We start from the raw sequence: 20,650 nt of genomic DNA on the forward strand, positions 1-20,650 counted from the left end.
TGGGGATGTTTTTCAGGACTGTGTCATGAAATGCAAGATAAGAATAATTATCTGATTGCACAGAAAGTCATCAATGTTTCCAGATTTCTATGAAATAGGACCTACAATTAATTACAATTTGAGTTAAATAGTTTAACTTCTAAAATAGTATGTTAAAATAAGCTTTTCTGTGTTGGAATGGTGTGGGTGTATACAAGTCATACAAAAATATTCATGCAAATAGAAGGCTGATTGGCCAGCTCATCCTCCTCAGGAGGATGACATCATCCTCTATGAGGAAATAGCAAGCATTTTTTCAACCAAAAAAATCTGTTTGAGATACACGTATGAGGTGGGGTTTTTGAAGTGTTTGTTTATTTCCTACAATTTGTGCATTGGCCACAAATATGAGTATATGACATTGTTTGGGTATGAGTTATTATATATTAACTTTTAAATGTGAGATTTTCTCTGGACAGTTACTTTAAGCGTTGATTGACATATGCACATACTTTTACAAACAGAGATGTTAATTGTTTATGCAAGGCTGGCTAGGGAACCCTTCATCTCTCATGGGTCAGGGGCCTCATGCCATTTTATTGATTGATAGCACTGATGTTAACATTATTGAATCGTATGTTATTAGGATGAGATTAGACATAGACTATATGACATGTGAGTGGCCTAGTTATAGATTACTTATATAAATGCCCTGGGGGAAGCTTGAGATACTGATATTTTGAACGATATGTGCTATGAGTTTATAAAGTTGTTGAGATGATTTAGAAATGAATAGATTACTTGTATACACTCTCATTCAAGTTTTTAGTATTAAAGAAAACTTATATTAAAATTAAATCCCTACAATGTGCATCCAACATTCTGTTTTTATTCTCAGGTTATTCTCACATGCAGCGTATGGTTGACACAAATTTGACAAAGACAGTTGAATGGCATACAATCCAGCACAACAATCACTGCTGGCATTGAATGCACTGTAATTGCATGACATGCATAATGCAGCTTATCCAAATCTGGGTTGCCCCTCCCATGTGTACGATGATGCTAGAGAAGAAGAAGAGAAGAAAATGTGGCAGCATTACAAAGCCCTCTCATTGCACTCTCAGTGAGAGGACACGTTGCAGCTTCTATAAACGTGGCCACATCTGACCTCATTCCTTCTCCCATTAGTTTTTTTTCTGCTGTATGTCACTAAGGGCATTCAACCTAGAAACATGTCTGACTTTCTTATTACAATTAAAAAACATAATATCAGAGGGAAAAATGAAATGTTTTGCAGCATTATTATTAAAACTTTATTGAGCTACTCTTGTAAAACAAAAGATAGACTCTATGAGCTGGTATCCTGGACACAGGTTAAGGCTTGCAGAAAATATAAATTATATTTCAGAAATTATTCAACATGTATCCATACAGTTACAGTACTTTGTGTTTTTTCTGTCCTTCCTGCACCTGCTGTTGTCTACGGGTGGTTTGCCCATTATTTCCATATGCAGGCCCATGTTTATGGCCTTCTGCAGGTACCATTTTGTAGCTCTAAACAGTTTTTCTCTACTGTCTGTTATGTTAAAAGCCAAATGAAAGTTGAGGAGAAGGACTGTCTGTTCAAACAATTGATTAGGAAACAGGCATCTGTCAATAACCTAATTCTCAATTCCATTAACACTTCTGAACATATAGTACCAGTCAAACGTTTGGACACACCTACCCATTCAAGGGTTTTTCATTAGTTTTACTATTTTCTACATTGTAGAATAATAGTGAAGACATCAAAACTATGAAATAACACATATGGAATTATGTAGTAACCAAGAAAGTGTTAAACAAATACAAATATTTTTTATATATTAGATTCTTCGAAGTGGCCACCCTTTGCCTTGATGACAGCTGTCACGTCCTGACCAGTATAAGGGGCTATTTGTTATTGTAGTTTGGTCAGGATGTGGCAGGGGTGTGTTTGTTTTGTGTTGTCAGGGTTTTTTAGTAGGGTTCTATGTTTTGTATTTCTATGTTCTATTTTCTAGTTATTCTATTTCTATGTTTAGTTTATTGTTTTGACCTTCAATTGGAGGCAGCTGTTCCTCGTTGCCTCTAATTGAAGGTCCTATTTAGTAGGGGTGTTTTTCTATGGGTTTTGTGGGTAGTTGTTTCTTGTTTAGCTGTGTGCCTGACAGGACTGTTTTCGTCGTTCTTTTTGTTCAGTGTTCATTTATTTAAATAAAGAAGAAAATGAGCATACACATTCCCGCTGCATTTTGGTCCAATCCTTACGACGGCCGTGACAGAACTACCCACCAACAACGGACCAAGCAGCGGAGGAAGGAGCAGCACCAGGAGAGGAGCTATCTGGAATCATGGACATGGGAGGAAATTCTGGACAGGGCTGGACCATGGCACCAGGCTGGGGAATACGTTCGCCCTAAGGAGGAGCGGGAGGCAGCCAAGGCGGAGCGGCGCCGTTATGAGGCCTTATACGCACCGATTGGACAGTGTGAGAGGCAGCCCCAAAAATAATTTTGGGGGGGGCACACGGGGAGTGTGGCTAGGTCAGGCAAGAGCCCTAAGCCAACTCTCCGTGCTTTTTATGGGGAGCAGCGGATCATGAGAGCGCCGGTCTATGCGGAGGTGCGCACAATCTCGACCATGCGCACGCACAGTCCGGTGCGAGCAATCCCAGCCCCTCGCAAGTGCCATGCTAGAGTGGGCGTGCAGCCTGGTAGGAGTATGCCTGCACAGCGCATCTGGCCACCGGTGCGTCTCCTGGGCCCAGGCTACCCTGCGCCTGCTCTACGCACGGCAGCCATCAGGCCTCTGCACAGCCCTGTTCGCTCTGTGCCAGCACTCCGCCCGTGCAGGGCTACTGTGACTACCCAGCCAGGACGGGTGGTGCAGGCTGTGCGCTCCAGACCTCCAGTGCTGGTTCATGGCCCGTTGTATCCAGTTCCTGCTCATCGTACTAGACTCAAGGTGCGTGTCCCTAGTCTGGCGTCTCCAAAGCTAGCACCAAGCACCAGGCCTCCAGTGCGTCAGCCCAGTCCAGTACGTCCTGCTCCTGCTCCTCGCACTAGCCCTGTGGTGCGTGTAAATAGTCTGGCGTTTCCAAAGCCAGCCCCACGCATCAGGCTTTCAGTGCGCAGTCCCCGTCCAGAGCTTCCGATGACAGGACCCCGTCCAGAGCTTCCGGCGACAGTACCCCGTCCAGAGCTTCCGGCGACAGTACCCCGTCCAGAGCTTCCGGCGACAGTACCCCCTCCAGAGCTTCCGGCGACAGTACCCCCTCCAGAGCTTCCGGCGACAGTACCCCGTCCAGAGCTTCCGGCGACAGTACCCCGTCCAGAGCTTCCGGCGACAGTACCCCGTCCAGAGCTTCCGGCGACGTCCTACAGTCCAGAACTGAGAGAGACGGCCTACAGTCCGGAACCGGCGCAGCCAGAGTCGCCCTACAGTCCGGAACCGGCGCAGCCAGAGTCGCCCTCCAGTCCAGAGCTCCCATAGTCGCCCGCCAGTCCGAGGTCTCCAGCGACGCGCATCAACCCGAGGTCTCCAGCGACGCGCATTAGCCCTGAGCCTTCAGCGGGGGGGGACAGGTTAGGTTGGGGACTAAGGCCGGAGCCTGAGCCACCTCCGTAGTGGAGGATTGGGGAGGGGGGGTGTAGCACAAGAACCGTCGGTGACGGTGGCCCCCCTCCCTTTAGTTTGGGTTTATTTTTGTGTTTTTTTAGGTTTAGGTGCATCCGGGGTCTGCACCTTTGGGGGGGGGGGGTACTGTCACGTCCTGACCAGTATAAGGGGTTATTTGTTATTGTAGTTTGGTCAGGACGTGGCAGGGGTGTATTTGTTTTGTGTTGTCAGGGTTTTTGGTCAGGGTTCTATGTTTTGTATTTCTATGTTCTATTTTCTAGTTATTCTATTTCTATGTTTAGTTTATTGTTTTGACCTTCAATTGGAGGCAGCTGTTCCTCGTTGCCTCTAATTGAAGGTCCTAATTAGTAGGGGTGTTTTTCTATGGGTTTTGTGGGTAGTTGTTTCTTGTTTAGCTGTGTGCCTGACAGGACTGTTTTCATCATTCTTTTTGTTCAGTGTTCATTTATTTAAATAAAGAAGAAAATGAGCATACACATTCCCGCTGCATTTTGGTCCAATCCTTACGACGGCCGTGACAACAGCTTTGCACACTCTTGGCATTCTCTCAACTATCTTCATGAGGAATGCTTTTCCAACAGTCTTTTAGGAATTCCCACATATGCTGAGCACTTATTGGCTGCTTTTCCTTCACTCTGTGGTCCGACTCATTCCAAACCATCTCAATTGGGTTGAGGTCTGGTGATTGTGGAGGCCAGGTCATCTGATGCAGCACTCCATCACTGTCCTTCTTTGTCAAATAGCCCTTACACAGTCGTAGTGTGTTGGGTCATTGTCCTGTTGAAAAACAAATGATAGTTCCACTCAGCGCAAACCAGATGGGATGGTGTATCGCTGCAGAATACTGTGGTAGCCATGCTGGTTAAGTGTGCCTTGAATTCTAAATAAATCACAGACAGTGTCACCAGCAAAGCACCCCCACACATCACACCTCCTCCTCCATGCTTCATGGTGGGAACCACACATGTGGAGATCATCCGTTCACCTACTCTGCCTCTCACAAAGACATGGCGGTTGGAACCAAAAATCTCAAATTTGGACTCATCAGCCCAAAGGACATATTTCCACTGGTCTAATGTCCATTGCTCATGTTTCTTGGCCCAAGCAAGTCTCTTCTTATTATTATTTGTGTCCTTTAGTAGTGGTTTCTTTGCAGCAATTCGACCATGAAGGCCTGATTCACACAGCCTTCTCTAACAGTTGATGTTGCGATGTGTCTTGTACTTGAACTCTTTGAAGCATTTATTTGGGCTGCTATCTGAGGTGTAGTTAACTATAATGAACTTATCCTCTGCATCAGAGGTAACTCTGGGTCTTCCTTTCCTGTGGCGGTCCTCATGAGAGACAGTTTCATCATAGCGCTTGATGGTTTTTGCGACTGCACTTGAGGAAACTTTAAAAGTTCTTGAAATGTTCCGTATTGACTGACCTTCATATAAAGTAATGATGGACTGTCGTTTCTCTTTGCTTATTTGAGCTGTTCTTTGTCTTACCAAATAGGGCTATATTCTGTATACCACTCCTACCTTGTCACAACACAACTGATTGGCTCAAACACATTAAGAAGGAAAGAAATTCCACAAATTAACTTTTAACAAGGCACACCTGTTAATTGAAATACATTCCAGGTGACTACCTCATGAAGCTGGTTGAGAGAATGCCAAGAGTGTGCAAAGCTGTCATCAAGGCAAAGGGTGGCTACTTTGATGAATCTCAAATATATTTGGATTTGTTTAACACTTTTTTGCTTACGACATGTTTCCATATGTGTTATTTCATAGTTTTTATGTCTTCACTATTATTCTACAATGTAGAACATTGTAAAAATAAAGAAAAACTCTTGAATGAGTAGGTGTGTCCAAACTTTTGACTGGTACTATATGTTGAGCTGTACTATTACTTGAATTCTATCACCTATTTAATCAAATCTTATGTCACCTATTTAAGATCAATTGTGCTGACTGTCATTGTGGCTCTGTGGTTAAGAAAGTACTTGTATTGTACAATGTCCTGATAATATTGTGAATACTCTTCATGAGCAGTCTATTACACATTTATAATTTCATTTCTAATGTGCTTCACAATTCACTGCAACAGGCCTACTGTATAAAACCATTGTTTACAAAGGACACATAATAACCCATGAAGATGGTTCATGGTGCCCTGAGGCAGAAGGTTCAAGCCACAACACAAGCAAACTCACTTCCTGAATCTCCTTTGATAAGAGAGAGAATGCTAGGCATAATGATAGTGTGTGTGTGTGTGTGTGTGTGTGTGTGTGTGTATTTTTAACTACAATTAAAAATCTTGCCCTCTTTCTTTCCAGCCGTCCCACAGTGTTTGCGTCTGCCCTTCAGTCCTCTGTAATCATGAATGTGTCCTGTCAAAATAGGGATATCTGGTTATTGCAGTCCCATTGTCGCTATCTTTGAGTAGAAATCAGGCTTGTTCAAACTACCCAATGTCTGGCTCAACTAACAAATTCAATTTGAGGAGAAATGTTAAACAGTGATATCAAGCAGCTGTTGTTAGTTTATATCACTCACTAAGTTTATAATTTTAGGACCAGAGCAATGTGAAAGGTCTTGCTTTCAGTTGGAACGGAAGTTCATGGAGTGAGAACAGTGAGTTTAAAACACTTAATCAGAATGTCGATGTTTTATTTAAGTGCGTTGGACATCAAAGCTATACTACAGTAAATCGAAAGACAACTCAAATGCATGATGAGTTTGTGATGGTCTATCCCTGCTGTTTTAGTTGATTCTGTAACATTCATAGTCGTTAAAGACGCTAAGACACTGCCGTTCCAGTGAGACGAGGAGGAAGCCTGCAGGACGGAGTTATAAGCAGAACTTGTGATTTTGATGGTTTTGTTGAACTGAATTGAAAGTCATCTATATTTCTGCGGTCACAGTGTCAAGGTTCACGCCGGTGGTCAGTATGGAAACAGACTGGATGAGAGTGTGGCGTTTCAGCAGTCTGTATGGTCTCCAGGGACAACCTTTTTCTGAAAAGTACTGCTAAAATAACTGCCTCACAAACTGCCAGAAGGATTTTAAATAAAAGTCTACAGTATTTGGTAGGAGGAGGCCTTCACATCTTTAAAAGGAGAAACGAGATAACCTTACTTGTGAATTATATTCAAATAAAAGTCTGACAATAAGATTTGGGAGAAGGACGTCTTTATGACTGTCTCACAGTAATGTTATCAACAATGGAGACGTATAGCCTCCACATCTTAATGAAAGGAGGAACAGGAAACTTACTCGTTTGAATTAGATGCCCAGAATCCTTACAACTCTAAGAAGAAAGAGGAAAATCCAATGTTTTCATTGGCCCATAGAAGTCCTAACCCGAAGAGTAACTGTGTGAGAGAGAGAAGGCGTTATGCCACAGTGGCAACTGCTACAGTCTACTCTGACATGACTTACTGTTTTCCACAATGTAACCCAATACTCATCCCTTACCGTGAATAGGCTAGGTTGAGAATGGTGGCCAAGACACTATTGTCAAAACACATCTCACTCTTGACATAACACAACAGAAAGTCAGCCAGGACCTGAATGTAATAAAATTGTGTTCTCAAAAAAGCACCTTCGAAGACTTTTAATAATGTAATATGAACCTAATATCTGAACTAAAGCCTAAAGCCTATTAGACTTTGGAGCACTGTAACAGGCATAGTTTTAAAGGTAATATGAAAGGCAGAAAACAGAGCATTCCTCTCCAAGCTTCTGAGCTATATACTGTAGCAAGCAGCAACACAGCATCTGGCTTTGTCCACGTGTTTCTACTTGAAACGGATGGAGCTTATGCGAGATTTGCTCCAAATGCTTGTGATGCCAAAATCTGGTTGATACTATCAATCATTGTGAAGACAAAGTTGTATTTAGAACCCTGAGAGGTTAATCTATAGCTAGAGGCACGGAACAGTCCCCAGATCTAGCAGTTGACTAAGAAATGATTCATAATGCATAATGATTACTATGTAATGGCCAGCTCATTACGATTTAGGATTTTTGGAGCTCAAGTTTTGGGTAAACCTGGCTCCAGGCAGACATGTTATGTCCTCTAAAATGAAGGCAGTCATCTTTTGTGATCCCAACCATTCCAGACAAATTGTAGGTTAGGAATGGGCGAATTGTATTTGGGATATGATTGCCTGAAATGTTTACTTTTAAATGTTAATGTCTGTTATTATGTAAAATAAAACATATTGTTGCCATAATGGATCTGAAGTAGCTCAGATCTGTATTCTTTCTGAAGTCAGAAGCGATACAAGCGTAAAAACATGAAGTAGTGTTATCCTGATAACACTCCAACTTTTTCTTTAGATACTGTGCAACTTGCCACAAACCGACATATTCCATAGTCTCTGCAGTTATTTTTCCAAGCCACCCTACAAGCAGATATGTTCTGTGTAAACATAGATGATTAATACAACACCCTCGGGAGTAAGAATGAGTAGAGAAGTGCATCAAAGTGTTCTTGGTGTACTGGTATGTGGGCTCTGACGAAAGTCACTCTTTCCTAAAGTTTGCACCAATAACTCTGAAATGTCCATCTACCACAAGTAGGCACAGGCCTTCTTCTTCGCTTTCAACTCATATCTTCCTATACCTTATCAGCCTTGTAGGGTGTGTGGTAGATTTATTCAGGCCTATATCATGTTAAAATGAGTCATGGAATGTAATAAGGAAACCCGAAGAGACCTCGAGCAGTGCTGTCCTGCACTCTCAAGCCAGCCAGACATCTGTAGCTCATTTCTGCTCCGAGTCCAGTCTTTTTCTCTCTCTCTCTCTCTCTCTCTCTCTCTCTCTCTCTCTCTCTCTCTCTCTCTCTCTCAATTCAATTCAATTCAATTCAATTCAATTTAAGGGCTTTATTGGCATGGGAAAGACAAGTGAAGTAGATAATAAACACAAGTGAAATAAATGATACAAATTAACACTCACAAAAGTTCCAAAATGATAAAGACATTTCAAATGTCAACTTACGTGGAAATATTTAAAGTACAAAAGGGAAAATAAATAAACATAAATATGGGTTGTATTTACAATGGTGTTTGTTCTTCACTGGTTGCCCTTTTCTTGTGGCAACAGGTCACAAATCTTGCTTCTGTGATGGCACACTGTGGTATTTCACCCAATAGATATGGGAGTTTATCAAAATTGGGTTTGTTTTCTTTGTGGATCTGTGTAATCTGAGAGAAATATGTGTCTCTAATATGGTCATACATTTGGCAGGAGGTTAGGAAGTGCAGCTCAGTTTCCACCTCATTTTGTGGGCAGTGTGCACATAGCCTGTTTTCTCTTGAGAGCCAGGTCTGCCTACAGTGGCCTTTCTCAATAGCAAGGCTATGCTCTGTACGTAGTCAAGGCTTTCCTTAAGTTTGGTATTCTGCCACTGTGTACTCTCTGTTTAGGGCCAAATAGCATTCTAGTTTGCTCAGTTTTTTTGTTAATTCTTTCCAATGTGTCAAGCAGTTATCTTTTTGTTTTTTCATGATTTGGTTGGGTCTGATGATCCTGGGGCTCTGTGGGGTCTGTTTGTGTTTGTGAACAGAGCCCCAGGACCAGCTTGCTCAGGGGACTCTTCTCCAGGTTAATCTCTCTGTACAGCTCTTTTCTGGATTTTGATCAAAAGCAGGTATCGGCCTAATTCTGTTCTGCGTGCATTATTTGGTGTTTTACGTTTTACAGATGATATTTTTGCAGAATTCTGCATGCAGAGTCTCAATTTGGTGTTTGTCCCATTTTGTGAGTTCTTGGTTGATGAGCGGACCCAAGACCTCACAACCGTAAAGGGCAATGAGTTCTATAACTGCTCATCAAAAAGAAAGGAGGACCAAGCCACTCTTCATATAATGAATTAAAATGCCTTTATTTGTATGGCATATTTCAATGGAAACAAAGTTTTAAAACTCTGATGCGTTTCGGCTGCATGGCCTTCGTCAGGGAGTACAAAGAAATTATAATACAATGTCCTTTTTTGAACAGATTTTTCCAATCAGCCCTGGTTTAAAGAGGGAGTGGTTACAGAATTCATTGGACAACATCTAGTAAGCAATACTATACACATTAAAAAGGTTCTGTAACTGATTCAAGTATTTTTATAATTAGTATTTCTCTCTCTCTCTTCATTTCTCTCTCTTCATCTCTCTCAGAGTGAGTGAGTGAGAGAGAGAGAGAGAGAGAGAGAGAGAGTGACAGGGTCAAATATGTGGTGTTTTAGTAGTCCTGGAGTGTCCAATGCTTCTGTGAAAATAAACCATCAAGCTGTACTAGACCTTCAGTTTGTTCGAAGTGAGAGTCTAATATTAGCAGGAGGGTACTTCTATCTGCAGCATATGGGAAAAGCTCAATTACATTTATTACAGGGTGGATGCTCCTCACCTAATCCAATCCACCTCACTTAACCTGGGGCTGGCTGTGTTGCCAGTGGTGTCGTAATGGACTGTAATCATGTGAATCCCATGGGTTTGGCTTCTGGGTACCACAAGAGTGGTGCTAGTGGAGCACCACTCTTGTCGTCTCCATACTAGTCATTTTCATCCAGGGTGGTAGTTTTCTGCTTAAGCTGGGCATGGAATGTTGGAAGAGGACTGTATCATACTGTAGGAGTATATTTTCTGGACAGACTCATAAATACCAGTGGTGGGGCTTCTATTGTATTTTGGGATAACCGTATTGCCATGAATTTCCCCTCATGGTGGTGGATCCATGTAGTTAGTGGGCGTTGGAATGACTTATGTCTTAGCTCTTTATTTCGTGAGAGCATTCTCCATTGACAGATAATTGAATCACAGATTTACCACCAATGAATGCATAAAAATGGAAACAAATGAAAAAAACACAAACTTGAAGACTTTATGCTGTTATTTAAACAATAGCCTATAAAGAAAGAGGTACCCTATTCCCCTTTGAATGAGTGCTACCTCCCCAACAGGCCATAGGAAAAGTAGTGAGGAATCCAAACCTTAAACCTCTTGTCACGATCGTCGTAATGGACGGACCAGGGCGCAGCGTGAGTTGAGTTCCACATCTTTTATTTAAAGTGAAACAAAAAAAACAATAAACATACAACAACCATGATAGCCGGGGTGCAACATGCACACACACAAAAACAATATCCCACAAAGCAGGTGGGAACAGGGAACCCTTAAGTATGATCCCCAATCAGAGACAACGAACATCAGCTGCCTCTAATTGGGAACCATACTAAGAGCACCAACATAGAAATGGAAAGAGTAGAACACACCCTAGTCACGCTCTTACCTAAACACCATAGAGAACCAAGGGCTCTCTATGGTCAGGGCGTGACACCTCTGTGGTCTTCATCCTTAATAAGCCATCAAGACAACACTCAGACACAAACCTCATTTCATTTGAATATTTGGTTAAGTTGCCTCTAAACCTAGGGAGCAGATTTTGTCAGGTTTTATGGAGAATGTTCAGGTGTTTAGGAAGACATTACACATACTGGTAAAAACCTATACCTCTGGAAAGTATTGTGTTTTCTGTCTTCAACTCAGCCTGAACACAAATTGTAGCGAAGGTCTTTTTCCTCTGTCTTGGTCCAGTTTTCTTCTCCTTCTCTGGAACCTGCCATTGCCGGAGACCGCCCTCTCTCCCTCCATCCCTCTCTCCCTCCATCCCTCTCTCCCTCCATCCCTCTCTCCCTCCATCCCTCTCTCCCTCCATCCCTCTCTCCCTCCATCCCTCTCTCCCTCCATCCCTCTCTCCCTCCATCCCTCTCTCCCTCCATCCCTCTCTCCCTCCATCCCTCTCTCCCTCCATCCCTCTCTCCCTCCATCCCTCTCTCCCTCCATCCCTCTCTCCCTCCCTCTGTGTTCTCCACTCATCCCACTCCCGCTCCACCACCACTCAGACATTCAGAGTCAGACACACTGAGTACATGGAAAATATGACTGAATTCTTCCCTAACTTCAGATAATGTGCAAGGCTGGTGCTGCTGCTGCTGGTGCTCTGCTGGCAGGCATGACACAACTAAACACAGAGGTAAAGAAAGCATACCAGACAGTGAGCAGTTTCTCTGGTGTTGTGGTGCTGGTCTGGACGCAGTGTGACACGTTCATCAATTGAAACCTACTTCACAGCTGGGCAATGGTGGAACTTGTTCATACTTAATGTCTATGGCAGAGCTAACAATTTTTCCAACTTGTTCATTATTTTTATGGCTGTACATGCAGCTGATTATTCTTGATCTAAAAAAGGTTCTGGGAGAGTTAAGGACTTTTTGTACGAAAAGGTGAGATATTGTATCCAATGCCTCCACTCCACTGCTATAAGGGAACCAACTGATGAAACTAGTTCATTTGTCATAGAGAGAAGTTGGAGCACAAAGCATGAAGACAGCCGTTATGGAGAAAGCTCCGTTGTAGACACGTCACCAGATATGAGTGATGACCAACCTATGACCACCCCCCCATGAGTGAATAAACATTTTCATAGATCAGATTCTACAGAGCAGTAATTCAGAGAGCTGTATTTCACAACACCTCTAAACAACCTGCTCTTCGGACAGTATTTATGTTCATTGAGTGCATGTTAGCACAACGACAGAAGCCACAAGACACAACCCAAGGTCCTGACAGACTCACATGGGAAGCATAATTCCCACCCACAAAACCCCAAACAGAGGGAGAGACTATTGTGTCGGAGAATAGGGGGAGTCTGGCTTTGGGTGGGGTTGAGCATTTGGGGAGAGAAAAAGGAATGCATTTTTTGCATGTGAGGTGTTCAAATTGAAATCTTATGCTGAGGGCATTTCCGATTTAACCGCCCCAAAACCGTTATATTAAGCTTTTCTGTGTGGCATTCCGAGTCTGGCGTTCAGACTGTCCTCAAATGTGCTTACGCTATCATGTATCTTTTACATTTGATCAAATGGATTATGCAGTCATGGTTATCCATGGCAGAGGGTTTCAGGGTTTGGAAATATGCAGAGGAACTCAGAAACTCTCAGCCTGTTCGACATAAGCCATAATTTCCATTTGCCCTGGCAGGCTGTCCATCTCCATCTTGGTTCCATGCCAGAGAAACATCTGGGGAAAAGGGGGTTTCATGGCTTTTCAGTTTATTTCTAACTCCTTTTATCTTTTGTTGTTCCCTTTTATTCATTCAAATCATCTTTATTGAGGCTGTCTTGCTGTGTATATGTCCAGCTAGCTTTAATGATCATGAAAAAAGTCCTGCATGAGGTCAGTTGTTTGAAAACCTATATGAAATCTATAAAGATCTCGCCTTGAAATTCCCTTTTTTTTTGCAAACTTGAAAAATAGTTTAAATTAAGTCTGGATTCCTAGACTGAATTCAGATTGTCCTCAACTGCAAACCCTAACTTATAGTACAGTGTACAGGCTGGGGGAAAAACGTCTCAGACGAGGTACATTACGCCAAGGCTAAACATTACACCGAGGCCCATGTCAACAGGTGAGTATGTGAAAATGATTAGGGGAAATGAGCTCATAGAAAGACTGGTCTGGAAATCTCTTCAGTTACCCCGGTTACCTGACGCTCCAGCGTAAAGCAAGCACTCATAAATACTGAGGCGGCTCTGGAGAGATGTTCATAGTCTGAGAGAAGGGGAAAGAAGAGGTAAGGGCAGAAGGCAAGAATAAGAAAGGGAGAGAGAGAAAGAGGAACTGAGAGACAGAGAGAAAGGGAGATAGAAAAGGGAGAGAGAGAGAACGAGAAAAAGAAAGAAAAAGGAGCGAGAGACAGAGAGAAAGAAAGAAGGATGGGGAAACCTCAGCCTTGACTCAGCCAGGATGGGAAGTGGAGAAGATTGGAACCCTGGGAGGAAAATGTGCACATCTTACGGATGACTCACGCTCTCCCCTCATGCTAAAACTAAACTCACCACAACCTTTTAAGACCTCATTTTGTGCAGGGATGCTTTTATAGTCTGTGAGACACGCTATTCATATGAAGGGTTTTGTTTCCTTTCTTTGTGTTAGCGCTGCACAAAAGCATGTGGAATTTGAATTTACCATGTGGAAAGTTCAATTAACTGACTGCTACCATGTTGATATACTATATAAAAAATGAAATACCTCTACCTCAGCAGAGGCATGTGGTTTAGTCTGATTCACAGCAGGCTACTGAGAAGAAGGCCCAAAAACAATCATGTGATCATCTCACACGGCAGCCACAGTTAGCATACTTTATCCTCCCTATCCTCTGATTTTCCCATATTTCTCTTCACTTCCAAACAGAAACAGCATGTTATGATACTGTAGCACATGGCAGCCATAGTTAGCATACTATTATTTCTCTGCCCTCTCTGCTTTCCCGTATTCCCTCTTCATATTCTGCCCCCTATTCTCTGCTTCTCTACAGAACAACAGCAGGTAAATCCATTGGTCCAGCTGCATGACGGTTCCTCAGACACATCTGTCCTGGTATCTAAGCCAACGCACTTTGGAGGGGGACTCTTTTCTTATTGAGATTGGCTCAACTAAATAGTGTTCCTTGTAATGTCAAAAAACCTGCACATTCACCTACAAAAACATGTTCCAGATCTACCAGATCACATTGGTGCTTAAATCATTGATGCATTTATAAGAAACATAAACTACCAATGGACAAGTAAATTAATTCCTGAATCCAAATTATTTTTCTGCCTTTGTTATAGCAACCTTAGTTTAACAGGTCTATTTTCCTGTTGTGAAAATAGGGTTTGTATTTACTCTGATCTGTCTTGTAAACCTTAGATGGCTTTCAACAGCAATCAGAGTGAACTTATAAAAACCTAAATAGCATTCACTCACAAGTAAACATCCTCACAATAAATACGCATTAGAAATCAAAACAAGTATTGAAAGAACTCTGGAGTGCTTTTTGCAATTACATAACTTCAGATGGTGGTATTCAGCATAAACAATGACAAACAATGAGAAAAGTTCACAAGCATAATAAGAGCTGTCTATACTGTTTATACTGGTATGTACTGTATAAGATGGAATCACAGGAGGTTGGTGGCACCTTAATTGGGGAGGACGTGCTCAATGTATTGGCTGGAACAGAATGAGTAGAATGGTATCACATACATCAAACACATGGTTTCCATGTGTTTAATGCCATTCCATTTGCTCCATCCAGCCATTATTATGAGCTGTCCTCCCCTCAGCAGCCGCCTGTGGATGGAATATCACCCATCTAAATAATGTTGTGCATCACCAGTTTTGCACTATACCGCTCTGCCTCGATATCTAAAGTCCAAAGGTCAAGGTTCAAAGGTTGAAGTTCAAAGGTTAGTCTCTATTCACTCCCAACTTATTTTTACAGAGCCCATAACGACCATAAAGGTTTACATGACATCAGCGAGAGGCTGTTAATGAATGATGAGAAAAGGCCTGCCCCTTGACTGTGTTGTGTTGGTGGTATTCCCTCTTAAGCAGGAAGTGTGGGAAATGAACCACTTGTCATGCACAGCAAATTGGCCGGTGACAATTTTTCAGTGCAGCATTTCTAGTGTTGGTTCAGGAGCTACCCCTTTCCTGCAGTAAAATGACCAAATCACCCTTTAGTGGACTCATGGGTTGAATGTTATTCATATTTTTTTATAATTTCATAATTAATAAACAATACTTCTGTGTTTCTATGTCAAACGGTTTTGTTATATTTCAGTCTTCTTTGATGTACAGTGCATTCGGAAACTATTCAGACCCCTTGACTTTTTCCAAATTTTGTTACATTACAGCCTGATTCTAACATCTAAAATCGTCCCTCATCAATCTACACACAATACCCCATTCTTCTCTGCAGATCCTCGAAAGCTCTGTCAGGTTTGATGGGGAGCGTCACCGCATTGCTTTTTTCAGGTCTCTCCAGAGATGTTCGATCAGGGTTCAAGTCTGGGCTCTGGCTGGGGCACTCAAGGACATTCAGAGACTTGTCCTGAAGCCACTCCTGCATTGTCTTAGCTGTGTGCTTAGAGTTGTTGTCCTGTTGGAAGGTGAACCTTCGCCCTAGTCTGAGGTCCTGAGTGCTCTGGAGCAGGTTTTCATGAAGGATCTCTCTGTACTTTGCTCCGTTCATCTTTCCCTCGATCCTGACTAGTCTCCCAGTCCCTGACACAAAAAAACTTCCCCACAGCAGGATGCTGCCACCACCATGCTTCACCGTAGGGATGGTTCCAGGTTTCCTCCGGGCGTGAAGCTTGGCATTCAGGCCAAAGAGTTCAATCTTGGTTTCATCAAACCAGAGAATCTTGTTTCTTTATGGTCTGAGAGTCCTTTTGGTGCCATTTGGCAAACTCCAAGCGTGCTGTCATGTGCCTTTTACTGAGGAGTGGCTTCCGTCTGGCCACTCTACCTTAAAGGCCTGATTGGTGGAGTGCTGCAGAGATGGTTGTCCTTCTGGAAGGTTCTCCCATCTCCACAGAGGAACTCTAGAGCTCTGTCAGAGTGACAATCGGGTACTTGGTCACCTCCTTGACCAAGGCCCTTCTCCCCCGACTGCTTAGTTTGGCTGGGCGGCCAGCTCTAGGAAGAGTCTTGATGGGTCCAAACTTCTTCCATTTAAGAATGATGGAGGCCGCTGTTCTTGGGGACCTTCAATGCTGCAGATTTGTTTTGGTAGCATTCCCCAGATATGTGCCTTGACACAATCCTCTCTCGGAGCTCTATGGACAATTCCTTTGACTTCATGGCTTGGTTTTTGCTCTGACATGTACTGTCAACTGTGGGATTGTATAAAGACAGGTGTGTGCCTTTCCAAATAATGTCCAATCAATTGAATTTACCACAGGTGGACTCCAATCAAGTTGTAGAAACAGCTCAAGGATGATCAATGGAAACAGGATGCACCTGAGCTCAATTTTGAATCTCATGGCAAAGGGTTTGAAAACTTCCATAAATAAGGTATTTCTGTTTTTTATTTGGAATAAATATGCAAACATTTCTAAAAACTTGTTTTCTCTTCATCATTATTGGGTATTGTGTGTAGATTGATATTTTATTTAATACATTTTAGAATAAGGCTGTAACTTAACAAAATGTGGAAAAAGTCAAGGGGTCTGAATACTTTCCAAATGCACTGTATATAAAGGTTAATATTGGGATGCAAACTCAAAATTGAATACTGACATGGTACAAGTGTCTTCTTTTTTTAAGCCCATAACCATGTGTGTGAGGTGTATACTTTTGTTTCAAAGTAGATTTGTTTAAGGCTACCAACAAACACTCTGTGTGACCCTAATTTAGCCCACTGCGGTAAAATGTTAAATTCACTCTGTAAGAGTGAAATTAACACTCAGTGGTGTAAAACAGCCCCCAGTGTTGGTGTTAATAACCAGAGTTATAGTTTAACATTGTGTAGAGTAAAACGGTCCCATCAAAACCACACCCATTATTATCATATTTCCCAGCATGCTCTACTGCAAGCAGATTTTGGGGGATTGTTTTTAATATCTGTGTTTTTGCATGTATGTTTCTTGATTGATACATCTTATGCTACAAAGATAAATAACATTAATTGTTGTAAACTAATTCAATCAGTTAGTTTGATTTATTGCACCTGTTACTAAATTCGATGTTCCAATTGAAATGGTTTAGGTAGTGTTTTTTTTAAATAAGTTCCCTAATCCTGAAAGTCATTCTGAATGCAGAATTAATACAAAAATCGAACTGTTGGCTATCCTAACTCTGGCTGGATTCCAACAGGAATTACAAGTCACTTCGCAATGTGATTTGCAGGCCTGATGTGGCCTGTAAACCAGGACTTTCCTAACACCGCTGTGTTAGGGTAAAACTAGGCCAATATTAAGGCCTTATGATATTAGTAATTTATTGTCTCAGTTTAATGATAACATTTGCCCAAGAACTCACTTGGTGAAAGCCACAGTCCTTTAATTAGTTCAACATTTACATTTTAGCAGACGGTCTTATCCAGAGCAACTTACAGAAGCAATTCGGGTTAAGTGCCTTGCTCAAGGGTACAGCGACAGATCTTTTCACGTAGTCGGCTAAGGGATTCAAATCAGCTCCATTTTGGTTACTGGCCCAAGACTCTTAACCACTAGGCTACCTGCAGCCCCGACAACCAGTCTCTGTCACTAACACATACAGTCATGAGCGTTAACGCTACAATTTACTTAAAAAGAAAAGGCACCATGGGGAATATGCTAATTAGGTGTTACACCATACTGTGTTAAAACAACACCCAAAAATGATTTACTGTAAAACTACAGGTGCTAATTTCTTACACTGAGAAAGTGTAACAACGTTAGCACTTAGCAAAGTGAGTCCAGTTTACTCTAAATCAAGTGTTATGTTTTACACTGTAGGTGTTGCGTATTACTCTATAGTAGAGCTATGGAAACACCACAATTGAGTTAATTTGAACACTTTAAGAGTAAAATGGGGAACACTGCAACAGAGTTAAAGCTTTAACACTTTCAAAAGTATTATTTTAACACCAGTACAGTGGGACTCATATGTTCACTGACAATAGTGTACTTTTTACACTTTAAGAGTTAAACGTACACCATTTATTTTGCTGTGTGCTGAGAGTGAGTTTGTGTGTCTACTTGTGTGCACCACAAGCTCATACATGTGCAAACCGTATGTGTGAGCAAGAAATAATGAGCAAGAAATATAGCATGTAATTTTTTATCACTGTAACTCACTAGATTGCCAAATGTGAATGTGATGTTGCCAGCTGGCGCCCACCTGGAATACGGAATTGTCATGGACCCATATCAGTATTTGAGATATACCGTAATACCTGAATAGTGCCTATGTATTGGTTGAGTTGCTAATTCAACCAGTGAGAACATGCAAGGGATAATCAGCAAGGGGATTTATGCATTGTCTGGAAAATAATGAATGACGTGGGAGGTGTTCCACAACGTGCTAGCGGAGTGGAACTAACCTTCCACTGAGTTGCATTATTTTCCAGAGAATGCAAAGCCCCTCAATGATTATCCCTTTCATACCAAGGCTATAATTTAACACATTTACTGCTAGAAATGTGTTCATTTGCAGGTAGAAACGTGTCCAACATCCACTAAATAGCTAGACAGTTTACTAGATAGCAACAGTAGTTGCCTTGGTAACCTAACAGACTTGCTAGTTTAGCTAACCAAACCATCAGTCCTAGCTTGCTATTATGACAATCAAATTCAACAATGCCAATAATGTTTTCAATTCAACGTTTGCTTTCAAAATCAGCACTGTCACGACTTCCGCTGAAGTCGGTTCCTCTCCTTGTTCGGGCGGCAGTCGACGTCGCCGGTCTTCTAGCCATCGCCGATCCACTTTTCATTTTCCATTGGTTTTGTCCACACACCTGGTTTTCATTTTCCAATTACTGGTCATGTATTTAACCCTCTGTTTCTGTTTCCCCCATGTCTTTTGCGTGTGATTGTTTGTTTATTGTTAAGGTCGGTACGTTTCCGGCTGTTTTTTTCCGGGTGCTGTGTTCACCCGTGTTGTATTGCAACCATTATTGTTCGCACATTGTTTTTGTTACTTTGTGCTATTTTCTCAAGTAAAGTGCGTTGTTCACTCATCTCTGCTCTCCTGCGCCTGACTTCATGCACCAGCTACACCCCTCGCCTGACAAGCACAAACATAGAACATGTAAAAACTATAGCCATTGAATTCTACCGTGCAAATATACTGTGCATAATTGGGAAATAATGCACGCCCTATAATGCCCTTCAAGCCAATCAAAAATGAGTTTTCAACAATGCCATGGTATAATTTGACATAGTCCATGTTGAAGCTAGTATATACAGTACAGGAATGAATGAAAAGTCAGATTCTCTGCGTGGGCAAAGACTGTGGTGGGTCATGGGGAGAGCACCATCAGACTGAAACTCTTCTGAGCATGTGCAGACAGAGGCCCAGCACCCCAACTCTGTGCTGAAACAGCTTGCAGAGGGACCAGACCAGCAGCTCTTTCTGCTCGCTGAGTAGATCAGAATGGTAGAGAGAGAGAAGCAGCAGCAGTGACCTCAATGGAAAAGAATTCAGCGCCGCGGTTGATTCTCCCTCCCCTAACATCCAACTCAATACGTGTTCTTCCTTGAACCCACTGTTTAGTGGAGAGAGAATATGCCTTTTCCTATTTTAAAATGGCCACAACCGTTCTCTTTCCTCCCCCTTCCTCCTCCATCCACTGGATCAGTGTAACATTGGTTGCCACGTTAGACTATTTCTCCTCCCTGCTGCTGCTGTTCTCACTGGGAATAGAGATCAAAATGAAGTTATTTCTGGCATGTTTCCATCCACTGAATTATTTCTTTATTATGCTAAATCCTCTCTTCAGTAAAGAATGAGATCCATTTGGACTGTCTCATTTTACTGGTTTGACTTTGTGAAAACGCTGACAGTTTGCAAAAGCACAACACAACATCCAGAATTGTGGTCCTCTTCAACCTAGTCATAACATAGCCTCTAGTGAGTGGTATGGCCGCCACCGGAGATTTGGTTCTGGGTGCCGGGATTAACCTGGGCTGTGTCCTAAATGGCACCCTATTCCCTATGTAGTGCACTAGTTGGACGCAGACCTGGACATTATACTGTCGTTGACCTGTGATCCCATGTCCTCTTTATTAGTCTTCTCCTTGTTTTGGGGAGGATTCTGTCATGGAGGCCTGTGAGGGGGATATTTCATGTGGTGCGCTTTGAGGCTCGCCTGGTGCCACATGTTCTTTTGTGACGCAGGGGCAGACGAGAACCAAGATTTATGCCAGCCTCCTATTTCACCCAGGAAATGTGTTGATAAAAGCTTTCAGATGTTGCTTGGGGGGTGGGGATTGGAGATGGGTCATTGGTGGGCAGAACTACAGTAGGAGGCCAAGGCTGGAGGAAGCAGACCCTCTTTACGGTTTATTTGAGTTACCAAATGTTATTGGTCTGTGTCCCAAATGGCACCCATTCCCTACTTTGTGCACTATTTTTGACCAGGACTCTGGTCAAAAATAATGCATGACATAGGAAATGGGGTGTGATTTGGGAGTTAACCTTACTTTG

The sequence above is a fragment of the Salmo trutta genome, chromosome 10 (genome assembly GCF_901001165.1).
Source record: "Salmo trutta chromosome 10, fSalTru1.1, whole genome shotgun sequence".
NCBI lineage: Eukaryota > Metazoa > Chordata > Actinopteri > Salmoniformes > Salmonidae > Salmo > Salmo trutta.